Raw genomic sequence first — 22431 nt, 5'->3', positions numbered from 1 at the left:
TATGGTCCATACACTCTAATCATGATTACTTTGACTGTGTTGTAAGCGCTGCACAACTCAAGTTCAGCAAATTCTTTTGGAGGAGTAACATTGTCCCAGGTGAGTTCCTTGGTGCTAAGACATCAAGCTGAAAAGTGAAGACTTAATCTGGGTCATGTGGGCTGTTTTTTCAGAGGACTCAGCATTACACAGCATTTTATTCATTCAAGGTACTGCTCACAATGACTTCAGTGGGAGACATAAGTACAAAGCACATTGAAAATTACCTGACAAACTGAGGTTACAAAAATGGGGAATATGGAATAGCTGACCATTTCTAAAAACTTGGTGCAATGCACATCAGACCTTGATCTGTGAATTCTGCAGTAAAGCAGAGGATTGAATTTTATTCTCCAGGGCTTTAATCAACCTTGCTATGATACTCCTTTTTCTTGTCCTGAGATGGCCTCAGTCACCAGATACTTTACACTTTCTGTTTCTGAACAAAAGTCTCCCTTGCTACAAACCAAATTCACCCTCAGAGATAGCCCATCTGCTCACTGTCTGGATCGAGGACCGTATGAAAAAGAAGTGTGTTAGCAAGTAAGGAAAGATTCCCACAGCTCATTTGCAGAGCTTACATTAAGCTGCACAAGCCTATGCTAGTACTGTTTGACTTTACCCTTTCACCACTTCAATAATGTTATAACACAGGTTTTCTTGATAAGTGTCTATTCAAGGTGTTGGGAATGCATACAATCTTCAGAAATTCTCTTAGGAAGCATGATTACTGCACATCACAACCACTGACTCCAGTGTGGGAACATTTAGAGGGTCCTCCTTGAGGACAGGGAATAACTGACAGCATACTGTCCTTTCTGCAAAGTGCTATGATGGAAGGGTCATTTGGTAGTGTTTCACTAAATACTTGTTGACCACAAGGAAAAAGACTAAAGAAACGCAGTTTCAATCCTGGACTCTGGAAACGAAATCTTATAATGGTGTGTCATATGATGTCAATGAAAGACTCTTGAAAAAGTCTACGGTAACAGAAAGGCACCTCTCTATCACCTCTCTTCCATTCTTCTGAGACAGCACCTTCTGGCATATGGAACATCATTCCATATATGAGTATTGGCCAATGCGCCTTGCATTTTTCACTAGAAGGGGAGATAGTGACCACGATGCTCAGAATTTTGGAATGGACAGATAAACAGCAATGAGGAAGGGTACAGACAAACTGCAAACCCTGTCAGCTCAGTCCAATTATCAGCAAATCCTAAAGAGCATGATGGCAATAAAATATAGTTTCCTTTTGGTTACATTAGAATCCTTCTGATGTAGCCAGACTAGTTTATCTTAATTTAAAAACTGCTGGGATTTGGGTCAAGCAACTTGGAGCTGAAAGGGTCATACCCTCACCATTTCCTTAGCCGCTTGCCTGTTTGTGACTTTTGAGAACTTCTGTCTCATTTCTGAAAGATTTATTATGGGGCTTATCTTCCTAGTCCAAACTACAGTCCTGTTACTGGGTTTGCAGCACTGGACTGATGCAACTGTGCAGGTCACCGTAGATAAAACTGTCTCTCTGCTCAGATCTAATAGTGGGAAAGTTTTCAGCAGTTTAACAGCAAGAGAGTTTGAGCAAATGCAAAACCAGTGAAAAGATGACTGATGATAGGAGAAAGGAAAAAGTGAACAGTGGTCACCATGCTTTTGTAAGATTTGCTGTACATAATCCTTTTATTCTGAGGTTCTACACAGAACAAAAGTGGAATGAGTTTTACTAGGGGAAAAAACAGGAAAAAAAATATGCCGAAGAGAAAACGTAAGCAGAACCTGTACTGCCATGCAATCAACTGAACAAACAGTCCAAATGTGTTCAGAACAGTGAGAAATTCAGGAAAATACCTGTGTCTCCATTTTTAACTGAAGCCCTGTTCGCCTGAGAAAGACTACCACTTTGTGCACTTAAAGCCAACAGTCTCGCTGATGACGGTTCACATACCTTTTCCTGACAGTGTTGCAAGGGAAGCTTTGGATTTGAGCTCCAGCCACACCACTTATATCCCACCATCCGCAGTCACTCATGGTTAGACTCCAGAACCAAGCACATCAGAGATGGTCCTGATGATTACACTTGTTTAGCATTGGAGAGCAAACTATCTTTCCCTGTTAGACTTTTGGTTAGCCTTTCAGTAACAACATGTTATGCATGAAAACTAGCAAGAGTAAGTGGGTTAATAACAGATCGGATGCAATTTGTTTATTTTGGCCACATCTCAAAGCTGGGATGGACACCCATCCCTGCTGATGCAGGCATTGCTGCCAGCATTCCTGTACCAGCCAAAAGCTCTGAACACATGACTCTGCTCTGGGAAAAAAAGGCACGTTTTGCATCAGCAGCTCCTCTTCGTTCATTAAGTCACAGCCTCTTTCAGAACAAAAAATATTGCTCACCCCTCCTTAGTCCACTTATCTCTCTATTACTAAGAGAAAGTAACTTGGATTCTTCACCTTCTAGTGAATCCCAGTTATCCCCACCCTCACTGGACGAACAGGCGTCATGAAGAGTCTGATGGGGGAAGGCAGGACTTTTTTACCTATGATAAAGTCCAAGAAGGAAATGAAGCAAGTTTCCCTTCCAGTTTGCAGAGTCTGCAGACACAGTCACCAACTTCTTATTTTCAAACCGAGCACTTATGATATGATATAAAAAGCATCAAGGTACTGGGACCATTATCATGCAGATCTCAAGACACAATTTTTACAGTCACTTCTCAGAGGAGAACAGTACTGTTATTCTCTTTTTATCCTTTAAACATTTAATAGTAATCCTATTTTATGTGTATTAATTTTAAGTCACTTATAACAAGATTTGCAAAGGTATTGATTTCAATGGGAGTTAAGGGCTAAATATCTTTATATGGAACTGCAGCCTTCACCCTATTAAATGTCTACATATATTGTCTGCACACAAATCATGATAAGGCAGACATTATTCAAGAAGGAGCTCAATAGCAAGAGAATATCCCAATTAACAAGGAATTCAGTGCAATTATGGAAGCTCGGAAGTTGCCTGGGGTTGTGTTTGCCTGCAAATCACTGGGGAAAGATGAAAAGGGAAGAGTTTGTTTCATCCCCACTTCCAAAGTATTATTAATTTTTAAAACCTGAAGTATTAGGACTTCTGCAAAGTCACAGGTTAGGAATAAATATGCCATTAACTGGGTTTCTGGGGGATCTTTATTTTGCAACACTATCACCAGTGCTTGGGTTAGCCCTATGAACAGCTAAAAGCAACAGACTGGGGTTCTTGTCTACAGCTCTTGGATGTTTGCAGATAATTGAACTGGCTTTTCTGACCCTAGTCTTGTAGACATTAAAGTCAGGTCAGCACAAATAATGCTGGAATACATATTTTAATGCCTAAACTTCTTCCCTCCAATTCCACACCTATTTTTGTGAAAAAGAAAAAAAAAAAAAGAAAAAAAAAAAAAAGAAAAAAAAGAACTGAGGGCCAACAGAAATGGACACTGGCTAATGAAAGTAAGGATCTTTTTTCTAAGTACTAAAAGCAGTTTTATTTTATTATTATTATAGACTCAAGTTTTTCCATTAAAAATAGCACTGTAAATCCTCCAGCTAATAATGTAAAGTCAACAGATAAAAGAGATCTCTCAGTCTCCACGCCTGCCTAAGAGGCACTGAAAAAGTTGGGGAGACAGGGAGAATCACAGTTGAATAGCTTTGTGATAGCATCAAGGCATTTTAGGGCAGTATATATTTCATTGCATGGTGGTTTTATGGCCTTTTAAAGTATAGTGCTGTGACGGGCTTCATACACCTTCTTCCAGCGGTAAAATACTTGGCTGGTTACAAACACAATGATGAATGTGTCCAGTGAACTTTGAGAGCTGCAAATTCCTGCCTTCCAGTGTGCAACTGCTTTTACTCCCATGTCAGCTACACACAGCTCTCTGGCTTGGAATCAGGTTTCCGTTCTCAAGGTGGATTCGGATATATCATGATATATCACTCTTGCAGGGTGGAGATGTTTATCTATCTTCTCAGTTTTTATATCTAACACTTTCCTAGAAAGTAACCAGTTGAGCCAAACAAGGGTTCCCAGGGCGACCCCAGTGCTCCTAGGACACTGATGGCCCTACTCAGCATGCAGTGACACTAGGCAGAGATACTGGTTTCTCCAGTTGAGACCTCCTGGGCGGGACAGCTGCCTGTACAGACACTGCCAAGTCTGAAGGAAAGATCTGCAGTTTCAGATGGACCTTAGACTAGCTGTTCTGATTAATGCTCCCGTGAAATAGAAACATTGCTGAATAAAGTGGAGAATGCTTGGACCTTGCAATGACTGGGGTAGGGCTGGAGCTGAACACTACCAACAGTGAGAGGAGACTCCGGCCAGGTGGCTGTGGAGACATCCCTCACTGTGGCAGCACCTGAGTGCCTAGGAGAGACCACCACCACCCCAGCACGGAAGTCCTATTGAAATAAATTAATTTCACTCAGTGGGCAAGGCTCCAGTGGACTTATTTACACTGTTTACAATAGAAGTAATGCAACAAAGGTGCAAGAGCTTGCACTATTCAGCAGGACGCACTCCCACCCTCACAACTGAATGACTGCATGTTTGTTAAATAAGACTGATTCTGACCCCATTATGCAGCTAAAATAAAACAAAAGTTGTATTACATGGCACAGAACTTGACAGTATAAAGTAATCTAAAAAAATGTTAAAATTATTTCCAATATTTTAAAAAACAAATTATATATTTCAGGAGGAAAAAACTACTAATATTGGAGACAGTGAGTAATAAATGCATGCATAAATAGCCAACAGGATCCTCTAAGTTTCATTGAAAATGTTGGCATTCTTTGAAATATAATGTTTTTTAAAAATCCCTTTATTGTAATGAGTATTTCCAGCTGAACAGGGTTAATCTGAAAAGACTGAGAAGTCATACTTAATGCAAAAAAAAAGCCCTGAAGAAGTTATCTCCCGGTAGCTCAGATACCAATAAAACTGAACTGGGAACAAAGGCATTCATGGTATTTTCTGCATTTAAAGTAAGTACATAAGTGCAACTAGAACCAAAACTCTTTCTTTCTTATGTGTTTGAGTGAACAAACACAAACTATTTAGAGAGATTTTCTTGATATGGATTTTTTAATTTTTTTATAATTTTTATTTTGTGGACAGTTCTGTCTCAGAAAGAGAGTATAAAAGATGAAGCAAACGCTTTATTAAATTAATTTAACTTCTTCAAGGTTCTTGCAAATGTTGACTGATTTGGGGGTGAAAATTTCACACTTCTTTCCCCAGCAAGATCTATTCTACTTTGTAAGGTTTCAGTTCACTTCATTTCTCAAATTAGGGGTAAAATTAGACTCAAATATTGGCTCTGCTAACTGTAGTCAGATTCCTAAACAATACACATGCAATGACCAATTTATCAAAAAAAAGCTTACATAACTATTTTAATTTTATTAGTAGTAGTTTCACTCACTGCTAAAAAAAGGATAAAGTCTCTTTGGTCTTTTTTTCACCTAAAGTACTTAAAACAGGATTAGTTTTTATATATTTACTAGGGGTTGGATTGCACCATTAGCCCAATATAGCAGAAAAAAGAGAGAAGTAAAACCTCCACTGCATCTGGAGGAGGATCAGAAGGCACATCCACAACTCCTACACAGCCACTGTCCCCTGCAGCTCGCTCCCCATGACAACTACTTTGTGGGGCACCTGGAGTAGATCTACAGCAGGGCGACTACCCTGGGAGTCACGCAAGAAGCCTCTTTACTCCCTTTCAATAGGCAGCCAGCAGGTTTCTGCTTTCCTATTGCTCCCTGCCACTTTGCTGCCAGGGTCCAAAGTGTCTCCCTGCGGAGGCAAAACCCCACATCCACATCCAAAGGCTCACAATAGGCAAAGACATCCCACGTACCTCTTCCAGATGCACACTTAGGGACAAGTACAACATGGTGCATCACCTTCTGTTTTGCCGAGTGACTGTGAATGCTGTTGTTTGTAAAAAACTTACCGTGACACTCATCCCTGTTATAAGCTGTCTTATATGCTAGGGCATTCAAACTCAGCGATCTGCTACATTTACAAACCATGCAGCATAAAGCTGAATGCAGTGTTGAATACGAAATACTACACAGGAGTAATAGGTCACAAACTGATCTTAGATACCTCACTATAGGTGCAAAGCAACTCCATTAAATCATAAAACAGGAAAAAAACACATCCTGCTCAGCCCTGGCTCATTACAATACCATTTATTTTTGATTAAAAAAACCCAAAACAAAACAACAAAACAGTAAGCATACTAGTTATTTCTCTAGTAGAATAACTTGTTTAAGATTTTTGGCACTATTTCAGTTTAGCTTTGTAATTTGCCTTGTAACATTTTTTAATATACCACATGAATGGAAAACTGCATTTCAAAGAACTGCAAAGCCACAAGTTACGTAACAATGGCTGCAAAGTGCAATCCGTTTTAACTCATAATAGGTATAATTAGCACAATATAAATTAATCCCATTATACTTCAGTGCATCTTTAAAATGTTCCAGATGCTTTATGCTTTCAATACTTCATTTGTATTTACTTAAATTCTTATTAAACAAGGTTTGCACAGGAAAAGTACATAGACCTGACAGCTAAACACCAAATTGCTCATTTTTTTTAACTAGTGTGACTAAACAGGAGAAAATTATGTTATGTTTGCTGCTTTCCTCCTCAAAGAAACCAAACCAAAACCTCAGCTAACAGACCTATCCAAATATAGGGCTGTATGGGAGGTGAGATGAGATGACATGTCGCTTTGTTCTTTGTTTTTTCCCTAAGATGCTGCATGGTTTTAGCAAAGTCAAGAAAATAAAAGCACAAAGCAAAGTAAAAACTCCAATCCCTGGGATTCTTAAGGATAGTCTTCTATGAATATTTCATCTTCCAAATTCAGTGTGAAACTCTTTATGCTTACACCTCATCCTAGAGAACATTCTCTACCTTAAAACGTTGGTATCTGTTCCTAGATAAATTCCAGTTCATCCTTCCCAAGTACAGCTTCAGTATTCCCACTGCTTTACCTTCTGTTGACTATCTCATCCCTAAGTATTTTTCCACACAAGCCACATCTCCCACCCATAACTATTTTTACATCAGGAACCTGTTGCCTACACAGCCAAACACTTACCTACAGTGCACTTTTCACTATCACGACTAAGAAAAAAGCCGTGGTTTCATCGCCCATGTGCGAGCCTGGCTCACTGCACGCAGCCAGCCTGAGGTCTCCTCCTGGGGCCAGATGCAGACAACTGAAGCTAGTGGAATTTACAGCACCACCATGACCTCTGCCTTTAACCTTGAAAAAGCTATGTTATCTCTATAGCACCCTTCTTTTCTCTGGTAACACAGACAGATTCCTTTCAGAGGTTTTTCAGCTGGAGAGAAGCATTTCAATAATTATTTTTCCTCTGATTATTCTAATACAGAAACTTTCCCACATAAAATGTTTTTCTTAGCTGCAAACTATAAATCTTCTGATTTTTTATTCTTCTGTGATCTCCCTGTCTGCACAACTTCAACCACGACACTAGTCTTTCATTAGTCAAATACAATAAATTGACATCTCTATTCCAGTAGTTGCTACTGGCACTCTTTCTCACTTCTGTTCTCCAACATATTCTCCCTCTCCTTTTCCAGCTCCCCAGTTATGTCTGGAGCTATATAATCTACCGAGAAAAAAAATCCTTCTGTTATTATTTTCTATGCCTCATTTTTCTTTCATTTTTTGCTCCTGTCCCTTTATATCTGACCTCCATGAAGAAGTGACAATTCTAGAAATATTCCCTCTTCTAAAGTACTTGCTTGTGTTGCTCCTCCACTACCTCCTCTCTCAATGGAGAATTTAACAAGGCAGCTTTTACTTGCTCCCTGGCATCTCCTTGGACCAAGCATCTTGATTGTTTTCTACTTAGGTCATGTCCAGCCACAGCACAAAGAACTGTCTTCCGCCAAGAAGCATCTCTTGTTTCCGACACAAGCGCATTTCAGTACACCGCTGATCTTTTGGTCCTCTTAGGTGCATTGGTTCTGCTGTCTTCCAAGCCAAGTGGAGCCGGTTATTAAGAAAGCCCTTGGCGCATGGAGACAGCACATACACATTCCAGACTAAACTGTGCTTTGAGGTACTTAGACAAGCTTCGTTAGTGAATAATCCGAGCACTTAACAAGCTTTAGGTATTTATCCCACAACAGCCCTGCAAGAGACCCCTATTTTTACCTGATGGTGAACTGAGGCATAGGAAAACTACTTATGCTACTTAACTGCAGGATATCTGTGATAACTCAGGAACCAAAGCTAAGCCTCTGATAACCCAGACTAGAATGCTAATCTACAGGCCAGTCCTCCTACTTCCTAAATGATAAGGGTTCAGCAAATCTTATGTATGTAGGTTTTTTCCCCTGCTGCCCTTGGAGTGATCTACACAGAGATGAGTTATTTTGGCTGCGTTCCAGGCAAAGAAATGGGGTGTCTTTTCCTTCCCCTATACACCTTTAGCCAGAAACTGTTTAGCCATTTGTATTCTGCTGTGTGCAGCACTTCTAATTTTAGTCGTCGATACAATAATAATTGATGTCCCTATAGCTATTACCAGATGCAGTTAAAGAAAAAAACAACAGAAGAAGGAGAAGAAAGGGATGCGTTATGTGTGGTTTCTGTACAGAATTCCAAAGCAACTTCAAAATCTTTGCTATTTCCAGTACCATCTTTTTTCATCTAATTCTGAATGTCTTTTGTACTGGTTATAGCTCTGTGGTTTATTTTTATGTGAAAAAGGATTATTCATTTTCTATCATCTATCTTTCCATTAATTTTTACTTACTAAAATATTTGCACTCTACTCATCTCTCTGAACTCAGATTTTTATGTGGAAATGTGGGAGATGTTGGCCTGTCTTTATTTGTTTATATGTTTATAAAAACCCAGCACACATTTGCATTATGCTAGCAGAGTTACATTAAATGAACTACAGATCCTGCAGTGGACTTAGGCCAAAACGAATCCATGGTATACGGTATACCAACACTTTAGAGTATCTAGAAATGCTTGTTTCTTTTCAGAAAGCTTCCTCCAGCATGTTCCTTCAGACATTCTCATCTTGTACCTTTGGACTTCCTCCTGGCAGCTGATGTAATCATTCAAGCCCCATAGTGCTCAACACCCTTTGCCAAAGCTTTCATCAAATACAGAGAAAAAAAAAAAAATTCTAAGCTTTGTTCTATTCAAGACAATGATATCCACTTCTTCAACCTTAAGACTTTACTGAAGACTGAGATTTTCCCCAGCAAACTATTCTAGAGTCTGTTACCTATTTTGAAGAGACGGCTCTACTATATCATGAAGAAACACTGCTTACACAGAGATAGCAGTCAGAGGTAGCCACTATGACTTTGCCCGTACAACTCCTCAGAGACAAAGTTATTACAAGTTATTGTCTGTATCAGACAGGTAAGTCTGCTGAAATGGGGGGCAGGGACACATGAAAGAAGAGGAAAAGGTCATGAAGAGAAACACTGCTGTAAAACATGTGCCTAATGCAGATGAAAAATCATAAATAAAAATTACTTCCAGTGGACAGGTAGAACTTTGGGAGCTAAAATGTTTTTGTCCCTCATTAAAGAAGATTACTGCTTCCTAGGACTAAAACTGTACAACCTCTAGATCCATGTTTCTGGGAATTTCAAAACAATCCAAATATTCTTTCTAAATAGCAGCATATTTATCAGGCAGGCTACCTGCTTCAAACTTTCCACAGCCCATTAATTGATCAAGTCAACCTAAGCCTGTTGTTTATAGTCTTTAAGTTTCTCAAGGGAAGATGGAAAGAACACCTGACAATGCAAAGTCAATTTAAACAGCTTAGACTGCACCTATATTGCTTGTTTGGTCCTGTCCCTATGATGAAGTATAGTTTGTGCACAGGTAGAAATCTGAACATCTGTTACCTAGTTCACTTTACTATTTACAAACTACTAACCAATGTCGTGACTGTTGAGAATAACAGCCTAAATTTAAGACACAGGAATGGGAAGAAATGGCCAATTGTGCTCCTGGAAAGAAGTAGCCCATTGTGTTCCTAACTCATTTAATACAATCATGAAACTATTTTTATATAAAGATATAAATATTACCGTAATGATCAAGTAAAAGAAATATTTGAGATCAATTAACTTCTGTAAATCTTATAACAGCAAATATTCTACATGAGAAGTTATAGGAGCACTCCTGCTACACTGCTGTGGACATGCTATAATGTTACAATGCACAGGCAAGTCAATTCTACCAGTATATATTATCCTTTTTTTCCATTCACATATTAAAGTATCAACATCCATTTATGTATAAGAGAACATCTACATGAAATTAGCCCAACTTATAGATGTGTCCCAAGCTGGAATTTTTAAAGTGGGCCAGACCAAATTAAAAGGAAAAAGAAAAAGACATTCAAAACAAGGCCCTGCATGCCATGAAGTTTGGCACAATCTTCAACCATAACAAGGCCATGAATGAGCGTATGGCATTCACAAGTACCAACATGCTAACATTTAGCTTGATATATCTTACAGATGGCAGTATTTTGCCACAGCAGGGAGAAGATCTTGGCAGGAAAGCACAGACAACAATAAACACTGAAGTTTTTAGAACTGGATTTTCAGAAACTGGCCTCCATATTTGTGACATCTGAAGCGAGTCTGGAAATAAAGCCTTTCATTTCCTCTGTAGCTGTTGCCAAGAACGCAAGAAAACCTTGAAAGGAGGAGGAGGAGATGCATGAGGCAGGCTGTGGAAGGTAAGGATTCGCAGCAGCAGCAGGAGGATGCTATGGTATCCTCCAACAGCGGTGGAGAAAACACTGAAGATGGATTTCCTTCTACAACGTCAAAAGCTCAGGCTACCAAAAGTAAAGCTTAACTACCAAAAAACCCTATGACCCGACATCTTTGTGGATGCTAAAGCTCTTAGGGTGCTCAACCTTGCAACATCCACAAAGACCTTCTAGCAGCAGAGCTTGCTTCTTTATGAGTTAGCATTAGCTTTCCCAGACTCTTATCTACCGACAAATCCATCTTAACATAGCCAAGGAAGAGATTGGCTGACTCAAAACTAGCATCAATAAAAAGCTGGATCTCAGTTAGCAGAAACCTTGCCTTGCTTCCAGTATGGAGTAAATGTCGCTCAGGGCTGCAACAAAGAACTGTCTTCATCTCTGTCCCTGCTCCACTGGAGATGTAAGACTGCAGGGGCAAGGCCAGGGCCATGGGGCTGCCAGGGTGGTGTGGTACCTCTCCTCTCCCACCAGCCCCTTCCCATGAGCTGGGACAGGCTGGGGACAGCAACCAGGGTTGGCAACAGCCCAGCCATCCCCAGTCACCGCTGCAGGCCCTGGGCCTGGCTGGGAAGGCAGCCCCCACGGTGGGGTGGGCCAGGGTTGGGGTCGGGCCGGTGCCTGGCTCAGCGGGGCCCAGGGCTGGGCAGGGGTGTGGTGTGTCGGGGCCAGGGCTTAAATCCAGCTTTGAAGAGGAGGATGAGCCCCACTGAAGTTTTTCACAGGTCTCTTTAAGACTGGACACCTGTGCCCCAAGCCAAGGCAGCCAAACATGAGGTGGAGGAGGGGAAGGGATGTGCTCAGGGCCCTGGCATGTATAATTTGTACTCATAGATACATATGCACCACATACTACTGCTCTTCTGAATATGCCGGCAGCGAATAATCACAGCGGTGGCTTCATTGCCTCCATGGCCTGGCCAGCCCCGCCGAGTCCATGTGGGACAGTGGTGATTCACATTCCTCTTTGCGCAGGAGGATTTACTCATTACAAATTCCCACTCCTTCTGGAAAAGAGGAGCCAGAAGGGATGGTGAGTCACCACTGCCTCCCCGCAGTGCCCTTCCAGCCGCACCGTTTTGCCTTATCCTCCACACAGGAGAATGGGTAAAAACCCACATGATGCCTGAGAGATTTCCACTTCACACTCTCTTACTAAAACTAACATTTGCCATCTAAAAGGAAGAGGGCAACTGTGCACAGACCACTTTAAGGATTCATGTGCAAGACTCCAAGCCAGCATGCGAACCAGGCCTCCAGCCTTCCATGGTCTTCATAGCAGTGCTTCTTGATCTACCGACTAAAAGCTGCTGGTAGCCTATAAGATATTACAAGATAATCTCAAAATATATTGTAGGATTTAAAAACTGAGAAAGAAGACAACATACACACATCCCTGCACATGCAAGCCAGTACACAAACAAGTGGAGAAACAAACCTCATAAAAGAACATCCAAAGTTTTGCTTCACTTTTATCTATTGGTAAATAAAAACCACTGCACTATTATGGAAGACGAAGGTCTTCAGCTTGTTTATGTTCTGCAAAAGGTTCAGTAGTCCTTTGATTAAATAGGATTGGGAATTGCTACAATAAAGCACCCATCACTGTAGCAGCTGAGCTCTTCCTGAGTAAATTAGATCTGCACTGCACAGCACCGACTCAATTGAAAGGAGCTATTTGCTCTTCAACCTATTCTTTAATGTTTAAAAAAAAAATTGTTGAGAGACTGAAAGAATGTTTTATAACAATCATCCTGCTGCTGGTATTGGAAATACTTTATCAAGAAGTGCTCTGGAAGATGTGTTGGGAGTTAGTCTTTCATATGAGAGACTCATTTACTGAGGATACTACTTCAGAAAGCCAGTTTGCCATTTCACAGCATTTTTCTTTTCATTTCCTTGACCATTTTAGGTCTAAATAAAGCCAGTCAAATGATCTCCTCAGCTCCTAGAGTTTGATATCTTTATTTTATATTTTATCTTTTTATTCGGTTTCCCATCCTCTGAAATAAAAAGCATTACTGTTTTCATAAGCAAGCTAGTCACTCTGCTACCATGCATAAGCAATCTGGTCCCTCTTCCCTTGCAACATTTTCCAGGTTAAGGAAGAAAGCTAAAGCTTATACCAAAGTCACAAAACAATGGATTTTGTATCCTGAATTTTAACTCGTCAAGAGCTCTTCCCACCTGCTGTTAGACATACCTCAGCTTCCAGCCTGCAAATCCTTCCAAGGAAACTGTGCCTGAATCCTGCCTATGAGGCAAATGAGCAAAGTAACCATGAGCAGGGTGGTACACATCACCTAGTAGGCTATGCGGGTTACAAGGTGAAAAGCAGCTGCTACTTTTTTTGCAACGCAATGTCAAAGTCTACCTTAAAAAACTGCCCAAAGCTCATCAGAGATGGCTAAAATTCCAATGCTTTATCCAGTGAATTGCTCAATACCTTTTTCCTTAATCTGCACTAGACGAGAGCTTTTTAAAAAATGAGCAAGCATGACTCATTTTTATGACCAATGCACCATTCGCAAAATGCTTTCCAACCAGATTGCAGTTCAAATAAGACATGTGTATTGTTGCAAAACAAAATATGCTGGCTGAACAGAATGTATTCATCTATATTAGTTTTTCTTTCTAAATCCAGCACACTGGGAGCTAAATTAATCTGCTGAGTGCTAAATTCATCTACTGAGAGCTACTGTAGATTCAGGGAAATGTTTTGAGTGCTGTAGCAAACAAGTCTCACTCACTCAGGAGCCCTCTGTGGGCTGTTGGTGTTTTAACCACTTTGTCTGCTTTCAAGCAAGCAAGCAGCTGATAGATGAGGAAAACGCTCATTGATTTGCAGTGGCAGCACTACAGCCAATCAGCCCTAGTATGAGGCACAATCATGAATCTCTCCAACTATGCATATTTATATGCAGCTGTCGTACCTCCAAGTCTCCAGTGAATACAAAGTGCTTGTGTGGCCACCAAGATGCACAATGCTATCCTGCAGCCTGCTCTCGCTCAGCTACAGTAGGGGAAGATGGAATATACAGAAACACATTTCATTTTCCCTAGCTGGGCTGCCCCAGTAAAGTACATGTCTAATATGATTATATGATACTCCCATAAATTCTTAATCCAGGGGCATTTTCAAAGGGCTAAATCATTTGAAGGAAAGAAATACCTTGAAAGAATATATTTTCAGTAGTGTAGGCTGAGCTACAACAATATAAGAACACAGACAACCTGTGTTGCCAACAGTGGCAAAGCGCCCCATGGTATTGAGGAAAGGGTAAGAAAAAGCACCTTGTGCTAGCTACCGTGGTGATGCACAGAGGGGCACAGATTGTGGCAGCACACAGGGGCACCAGATGTATATTGCAAATATAACTCCTGAACTCAAAATGGGGGATGGGGGTTAGGAATGGGTAACATGGGGTTTTCCTTTTGGCTTAGCAAACTTCAGGAGTTGAAAACATACCAAAAAAAGGGAGAGGCCTGTGGAGCTGAAAGAGAGAGGTCCTAGTAGAAACACAGATAGAGAAATGGCTCTGTGAAAAAGAAAAAACAGAGATCTGGCACTTGGCAGAAGGCTAATGAAGTAAATGCACTGAAGGACTCAGTGGGGCTGGCGAGTCTATTTAATGGTCAAGCCATTAGGTGTCTACTGGACTAGAATGATATTTTAAGTTGTTTCTGATGGTGTACAGGCCTGATTTCACACAAAACTTCTGCAGACTTGTATCAGAAGAAACCCAACGCTGAAACCCAAATTGTACAACATATAAAAGGAGTTAAAATGAAGCCTACAGCCTCCACATACGGGTGAGTGTGGCTGCCTCTGGTCAGGCTCCTCACAGCTGGACTTGATGGCACATCCCCTTGAGGAAAGTCCATCCTAGGAGCTCCCTTGGGCTACTAAGTTATGCAGAAATTTTACCCTCCCAAGGATCTTGCTGCTCAGGCAAAGTCACGCTTGCAAGCAATGGTGCACAGAAAAGATTGAAAACTAAAGTCATCACAATCCAAAAACATAAATAAAAATCGTATTTATATATATCTTCTTAAAACCTCTTCACTGCGTTGTTGGTAATATTTGCATTTGCTACTCCCTTGCAAGCAAGCTATACTAAGACATAAAAGGGGGAAAAAAAGAACAGGATATTTTCACATCTGGTATTTACAATTGAAAAAGACTACAATCAGGTTTTATTTATTGTGGCAATCACATATAAACTTAACTCCTACTATGAAATTATTCTCATATTTTCAGTTTCAAAGAACAATAGAAAAAGACTTCCACTAAATGCCAAAAAGAAATCTCCTACATAGTATATATATGCTAAATAAAACTGCTAATCTGAGAAAGATTGTTACAGAAGTCTACATCATTATAAGATCAAACTCCAAGTGGTATTGTATCAAAATGATGAAAATCTTCTATGGATCAGGAAATGAAGCAAATGTACCTATTTTATCTTCAAGTTTATTACTGAAAATGGGTTTTATGATTTGCTGTGCATAGTTAAAGTGCTAGCCAGACAAATTACAGCTGCTCTTTTAACCTGAACATTAGATGGCACAGTTCCAGCCAATCTGAAGTATGGTTTCTAGGCAGGATGTCAAATCTCAGCCCCCTGGGTTCCAGAATGATGGATTGAACCTTGAAAGTTGCAGCAGAGCAGCATATGTGATTTCTGTACTGTATTTTGATCACTCTGAATATATTAAAGCACGTCAATGCATGTTAGTAAAAGTTTCAATTTATTGCTTTAAACTATCATTCAGGGAAAAAAAAGTAATTTTTTCTAAAGGTAAACAAACAAATACTAAAAATGCAATGCTAATTTAAAGGTAAAAAACCTGCTTATAAATTTGTTTTTTCTTTGTTTACTGAAGAGGACATTAGGTAATGATGCAGCCAAAAGGGCACCATATTAGAAGCCAGATCTCTTCACACAACTCTTGGCATACACTGCCCACAAATTACAAAAAAAGAAAAAAAAAAAGAAAGAAGCTGTACTTTTGCATTATCAACTACTGCAAGCAGGTAACAACTATTGATCTTTTTTAAAACAGTTTTTGGCATGCAAATTTTAGACATCAGCCGCACTTCTCCACCTGCTCATTCTGATATTCCATGTTGCCATACCACCACTTCCTCAATTTGTTCTCCTCTCTTCTGTGTCCCTTTTACTTTCAAGATCTGTTTCCCTACAAAATCATAATTAAAACAAGGAAAGATGTCCCCCAAAATACCCCTTAGAAAGCTGGGGGAAGGTGGAGGGTACAAATATCATAGGTGGGGACTATTGCGCAGTTCACTCTGTTTGGGAAGAGGCTCCCCAGGCAGGCACCATCTCCAGCTGTGTACTGCATAGCCCCTAGCACAGTGAGGGGCTCTGGGCTCAGCCCATGAGTACCACGACAGTACAAGAAATAAATACGTTAGCCACATCACCATACTGCACGCTAAACCCCACTGAAGTCTTCAGCTAACTAAGATGCATGTAAATATGCACTGTAGAGTTTTCAGAATCGGGGCAGAGCAAAGTTCCTAAAAGACTGGGCCAACTTCAAGGGGAACACACGCTTTTAGTAGAAGTGAAAACAAAAACAGAGTGGAAAGCCAGCATCCAGAGATCTTACGAATGATTCGTGCAACTCAGCATTTTAAGAGCTCCTAATTTACATATTTTTCAGCTAGTTCATGTCTGCCTCCAGGACATGTTTTTAAACATGGTATTAACATTGTGAATTTTCTGCTTTTTCAACTTCTGTGATTTTACCCTTCAGAAACCACTGGTTTATAATGACAATTAAAAAATAACCCAAACCTTTGATTTTTAATTTAGTAACAGAGTCACCAACTTCTAGTTTAAGAATGGTTTCAAATGCTACCCTAAATACATATTATCTACATATTTTACATCATGGAAGTGCAAATAATACAAATTCAGAATCTGTTTAATTTGTGTATCTGTAAGATTATTAGTTTAAAGTAACCTACGTTACTGAAGTTCTTACATTGGCCAAAACCATGTTATAGACTCACACACAAGACTGAGGCAGGAAGGCACCTCAGCAGATTGCCTGGGTCAACTCTGCTCAGAGCAGGGTCAGCCAGAGCAGGCTGCTCATGCCCATGTCCAGTTGGGTTTTAAATAGCTCTAAGGATGGAAACTGCAGAGCCTCTCTGAGCAACCTGTTTCAGTGTTGACCACCCCCACAGTAAAAAGCTGGGTTTTTAAAGTTATTTTTAAATGCAATTGCCTCTTGGCTTTTCAATGAGCACCACTGAGAAGAGTACAGCTCCATCTTCTGTACTGCATCACATCAGGCCTGTAAACACATCATGCACATAATGTGTTATATTTAAACATAAGAAATTCAAATGGCTAAAGTTCTTTATTTTATAAACACGCCTTCCCATCTTTCCAGTTAATTTTTAGCACGTAGCTGAGGGCATGACACCAAGAACAACAAAATGAGGAAACTAATTAAGATGTACTAACATAAAGAAAAGATGGCAGAAATCCTTATTATCTTAGTGTCCTGACCTTTACTCGTAAGGATGTACAGAGAAACCAGAAATGACTGGGTGAGATTCAGTGTAAATCTTCAAGGTTTAAAAATACTGCACATTTTTTTGTTTAATTTCAAAAGGAAATTAAGCACGGAGATTACTTTAAAACCTAAGGCATCAGGTGTGAAAAGCAACCCCTTTAGTTTTTTGTTTGTTCTTTAAACAATGCAGCGGGCTACAAAATAGGTTTTGAAGTTTTACTGCATCATCTTTGCTGCTACCGAACTTTTCATAAGAAGGGCTATGAAGAAACACCTCTTAAAGTGAAAGCATAATTACACTGAAGTTAAAAGGAAGTTTCAGTCCACTTCAGAATTAATTCAATAGATATTTTTAATAAAGGTGTGGAAAATTAAGAATGACACTGTCAATCATTACTTGAAATTTGCAGGCTTTTGCAAATTTGTATTTTTGAAATTTGATTGACTCTATATGCACAATAATGGTTACTGGACAAGCTGCATCACTAGGCAGTTCATCTTTTTATTAACATCATAAATCTATGTATGTTGTTGCGATATGCAGCCCATAAATAAATCTACCAGCAGTTAGGTAAAGCTATTAATTTAGCTATAACATTTGACATGAGGAGCACTATAGTTAACTGATTATAGTCTAGATCAAAAATAATTTTGAACAAAATATGTCTAATGTAAGCTGCTGTTGCTGTTGTCCATTAAACTCCTTCACTCAATGAATCACTATGAACAAAGGACCTCAACGGTTCCCCAACAATAATACGAATTTGTCTTTTATTTGTAACTGGATCATTTGGTATTTTAACTGGCCAGCTTTCCAGGCTTAGGATTCTACACTTTATCATCCTTATGTTTAATTTGGTGCCAAGTGCTGAACATTTGTTTCCTGGTTATTTCATTCTTTGACGTCTTACAAAACTGGGAGACTGAAGTCTTATTTACTAAAAGTTAAGGCAGAGAGGGCACAGCATCAGGAACTCCTCCAAACTGCCTTTCCAGCACTTCTGGAAAGCAAAAGCAAACAAACCAAAAGACTATGTACCTTTCTGCCTGTTCTGTCATCAGATAGTCTACTGAGTATGGTAGGAGCTGCAGAGGTTGGATCCATCTACGATACAGACACAGGGACTACGAACATTTCAGTCTAAACATGGGCAGCTGAGCGGTTGTCAGGAGGTGGCTTCAGGCCTCCACCAAGGCAAACCAACAGGCAGCTTTCCTCTCCTTGCCACAGACTCTGGCTCAGGCTTTTACTTATCACACCCCAGCAATGAAATTCTGATTCTACTGAAGTCAATGGCAAAACTCTTGTTCAACAGGGCCAAAATGTTGCTTAAGTTTATTACTGAATTTATAGGAGTGACAAAATCTGATATCCTATTACCAAACTCTTTAGACACCAGCTGCCTTCCTGTTTAGGATCATGCATTAACATAATGTTTTCCCAATTATTAAATAGATATTTGTAGCCATCAAAGGGAAACCAAAGAATAAATAAAAAGGAAAGCAAAAATGAAATAAAGGACAACTGCTAACAGTTAGCATATACGCTCTAAGTACAACAAATGAATTTTCCAATGTAAAGGCACCAATTTATTACCAAAATGCTTCTTTCCTTTGGACGGAAACTAAGTTCTATTTTGACTTTTTTTTCTTTTTATTTTATTCTTTGTTACTATTCATTATCATTAAATTTCCTGTAATTAAGACTGCTGAATTAAAAACACATGGCTGCTTGTGAAGCCAATACTTCTCAACATACTGAAATCCCAGAACCCTGTTTAGCCATGAAAGAGCAGATCAGTTTTCATTATTGCTGTAGGATTTATTAAAACTTAGTCTAGTACAGCTCCAAGCTCCATCTACTGCCCCGTCACGCAGTTACTGGACCTGCGAATATAAGCTCTGCACAACTTGAAAGTCATCTTACAGGGCATGACATTGTAATGTAAAAATCCAATTCCCAAAACGTGTGCTGATTTTATTTCCAACAGACAGTCCATATAAGCAGCTCAGGATATCCATTATTTTAAACTAACTCAAAAACACTGACTTTTATGAGACAAAATTGAGGAAACGCTGCTGAAGCAACATATTTCTAGACCTCACTGGCTCAATAATTTTCCAACAATATAGTTTACCTGCCAGTTCCACATTTTTATACGGTTTGCTTTATCATTTTGCAATTGTGGTTTATAAGGCATTATTTACCCCAACCTGCACCTGTCAGAGTTCTGTTTGGCTTCACCTTCCACCTGCAGACCTAAAGAAAAATTGCCTCTTTAAATAAGTTTTTTGTATCACACTAATGAAATACTAAATAATTCTTTTCAGGTAATACGACAGCTTGTTTCAAAGAAACACAGAATCATTATATCTAGAGAGAGATGCTGTCTAAAGATATTGTAAATACTCGTGCTCACAGCTTCTGATGACACCAACTTGCTGTGAAATGCCATTCTTCAGCTACACAAGGGCATTTCAGACCATGTCTCTTTTTCAGCTCCAGTCCTACTCTCTGATATGTAATAGATTTCTTCATATATTATCTGACTGGCATTTAGAATAATGCGTCGCAGTAGGTTTTGCAGGATGCCGTTTGTGTATTCATAATGAGCAGAAAAAAAGCAGGAATGAACTTTAAGTACTGTGCGAAAAGCAAAGGACAATCCTTTGAGTACAATCTCCTTTTCAATTCTCTTATTTCCTATGCTCAGGTTAGGTTTTGAAACAAACTCCCACAGAAATGGCAGCTTTTGCACCCTTCTTATGATGAGCACTGCTCTGTGGAAAGGCACCAGCCAACTTCCATACTTAGCTTCGTCTTTCAAATAACATATTGACATTTTCTTAAATTTATAATCAAAGCTATAACGATTTAAGAGTTGATCTTGAGGCATAAAACTGACTAAAATATATCTCCAGATACCTAAGAGAGAATTTTGCAACATACAAACTTTCAGCAAATATCATAGGGCAATATGGTCTCTGTGACAGAGAACTTGTTCTTCCCAGCTTAAAATACAGGAGAAGGATCATTGTTTAGAGTCACATAGCACTGTCCATAATGAAAAAGTGTTGCAGATCTCAAAGCATAAGAAGACAGGGCACTACTTCAAACCTTGCAGAAGAGAGTGAGGTGGGAATTTTGAAGTTTGCTTCAGACTAGTTATGAGAATCTTCCTCTAATTTTCCTCAAGCTTAATAACCCACACTACAAGAGCTTAAAACAAAGGGCAATGATTTTCCTGTTGCTCAACTTGTGGTACTTCACTTACCACAGCTAAGACAACATGTTTCCATGCCCATGGATGGAGAGAGAGAGGCTTTTCCAGAGGGAAATTCCAGCTGCCTTTTTTTCTGAACTGTCTTTTTATATTACATGATGGAAATAGCCCCCAAACTCTCCCAGAATGGATGCCTGAGAACGATATCACAAAATCAAAGGATTTCAGTGAATGATTACTAATTTCTACTTCTGTCTGCCTCCACTGAAGGCACAGTAAGCGGACTCTACCTCTACCCTAGAAACCACAGGAAATTCTTCAGAAGCTACAAGTGAACTATAAGAGCAAGAAATTAATGCAAACTGTTAGGAAATACTGTGCTGCGTCAGTAAAGGCAGACCCAGCTGAGCTAAAGCACTGCACTGTAAGAAAAGCACATGCAGAACTCATTTAATCACCTGCATAAACATAAATTTGGACTAACTTAATTGAACAGAAGAACTTTATGACATTATGCCACCTCTTCATTGTTTTCTTTTTTTAAACACTACGCCTCGCAACCAGTATTAGCTTTACAAAAGCAACAACCAAGGGCTAGTAAACAAACAGACAGGTGTCCAGCAAACGCGTGATGCAAAGGTTACCGTGTGTTTCCAACAAGCAGAAAGAGACAGGAGCAACACTGGAAATGAGCAATAGGAAGGGGCTGAGCAAGGTGGAAGCAGGAGTGACTCTGGGACAAAACTGAGCTGCCCCAAAGTGATATTACAGTGAGCACTGGAGAGTCTCAAAATCCAGAAAAGCAACTTCCTGACTGGACTTCAAAATGAAGAGGTAGCCAATGGAATACCTGTGTGTGATACTTGTACAGCTTTCTAGTGCAACAGGCTTCATATTGCAGCATTTTGAGCACCCTGTCCTTTTGAAGGAAGAGCTCTAAGGAAAAATGTACAAGAAGAAAGTGCAGTAGTTGTACTAGTGAGTGACAGAGGAAAACAGAAAAAAAAAAACAAAACTCATGGGAAACCCACATGGAAAGCTTTGATTTCAAAATTGAATTCTTAATTTCAGGCCGAAGTCCATTTGAACTTCAGTTAGAATTTTTGTCTGCTTGCTGTTAATAAGGTGGTGAAAATCACTTTGTCACCACTTTGGCGTTCTCAGAGGTAAAGACTGAAGTGTTTCACCATCAGTGGACCCAAATAAATGAAAAGACATCTGTGTAACAAGACCGCTATTCTTTCCTAATTTATTCTTAATGAATGTGTTGGAAACAAATCCTTTGAACTTTATTCTGGTATATTTTTCATCAGGATATAGTGCACACAAACTTATACAGTCCATTTTGCTAACTTTTGCAATATCACATTAAACTGCTGAGAAGAGATCAGTTGTTACAGAATCAACAGAGCAAAAAATTCAGGGTCTGTTTTCTTGTCTTAACTGTGAGGCTTTGAGTATGTACAGCTATCAAGAAGAAAAACAGAAATGAGTGTACGTGACTGGAAAATAAATAGAAAACTGCTGAACTAGTACTGTAAATCTGGGATAATGGGCCCTGATGCGTCTCCTTCTCAAAGGCCATTTCCCCTTCTGTTTTGGAAATCTTTCTTCAAGTATTTCCTATATATCCCATTGAAAGCTGGGTTTTCCTGTTCTCAGTCATGCCTCATTACCCATGTTGTGTATAAGGAAGAAAGTGACTTCGGTCTGGCCAGAAGATGTTCTGCGAGATGACACATGGTTCACTCCA

The 22431-nt window shown here is 39.6% G+C and overlaps 1 long non-coding RNA gene across 3 annotated transcripts in view; it reads right to left on the bottom strand.

The window, feature by feature from the left end:
• The window catches only part of LOC135316524 (uncharacterized), a 247559-nt gene that overhangs the window by 65161 nt on the left and 159967 nt on the right, over positions 1-22431 (bottom strand). The window lies entirely within an intron of this gene.

The sequence above is a fragment of the Phalacrocorax carbo genome, chromosome 1 (assembly GCF_963921805.1).
Source record: "Phalacrocorax carbo chromosome 1, bPhaCar2.1, whole genome shotgun sequence".
NCBI classification, from domain to species: domain Eukaryota; kingdom Metazoa; phylum Chordata; class Aves; order Suliformes; family Phalacrocoracidae; genus Phalacrocorax; species Phalacrocorax carbo.
Note: the sequence above shows the minus strand (reverse complement) of the source record. Positions and strands in the feature narration are given on the sequence as shown.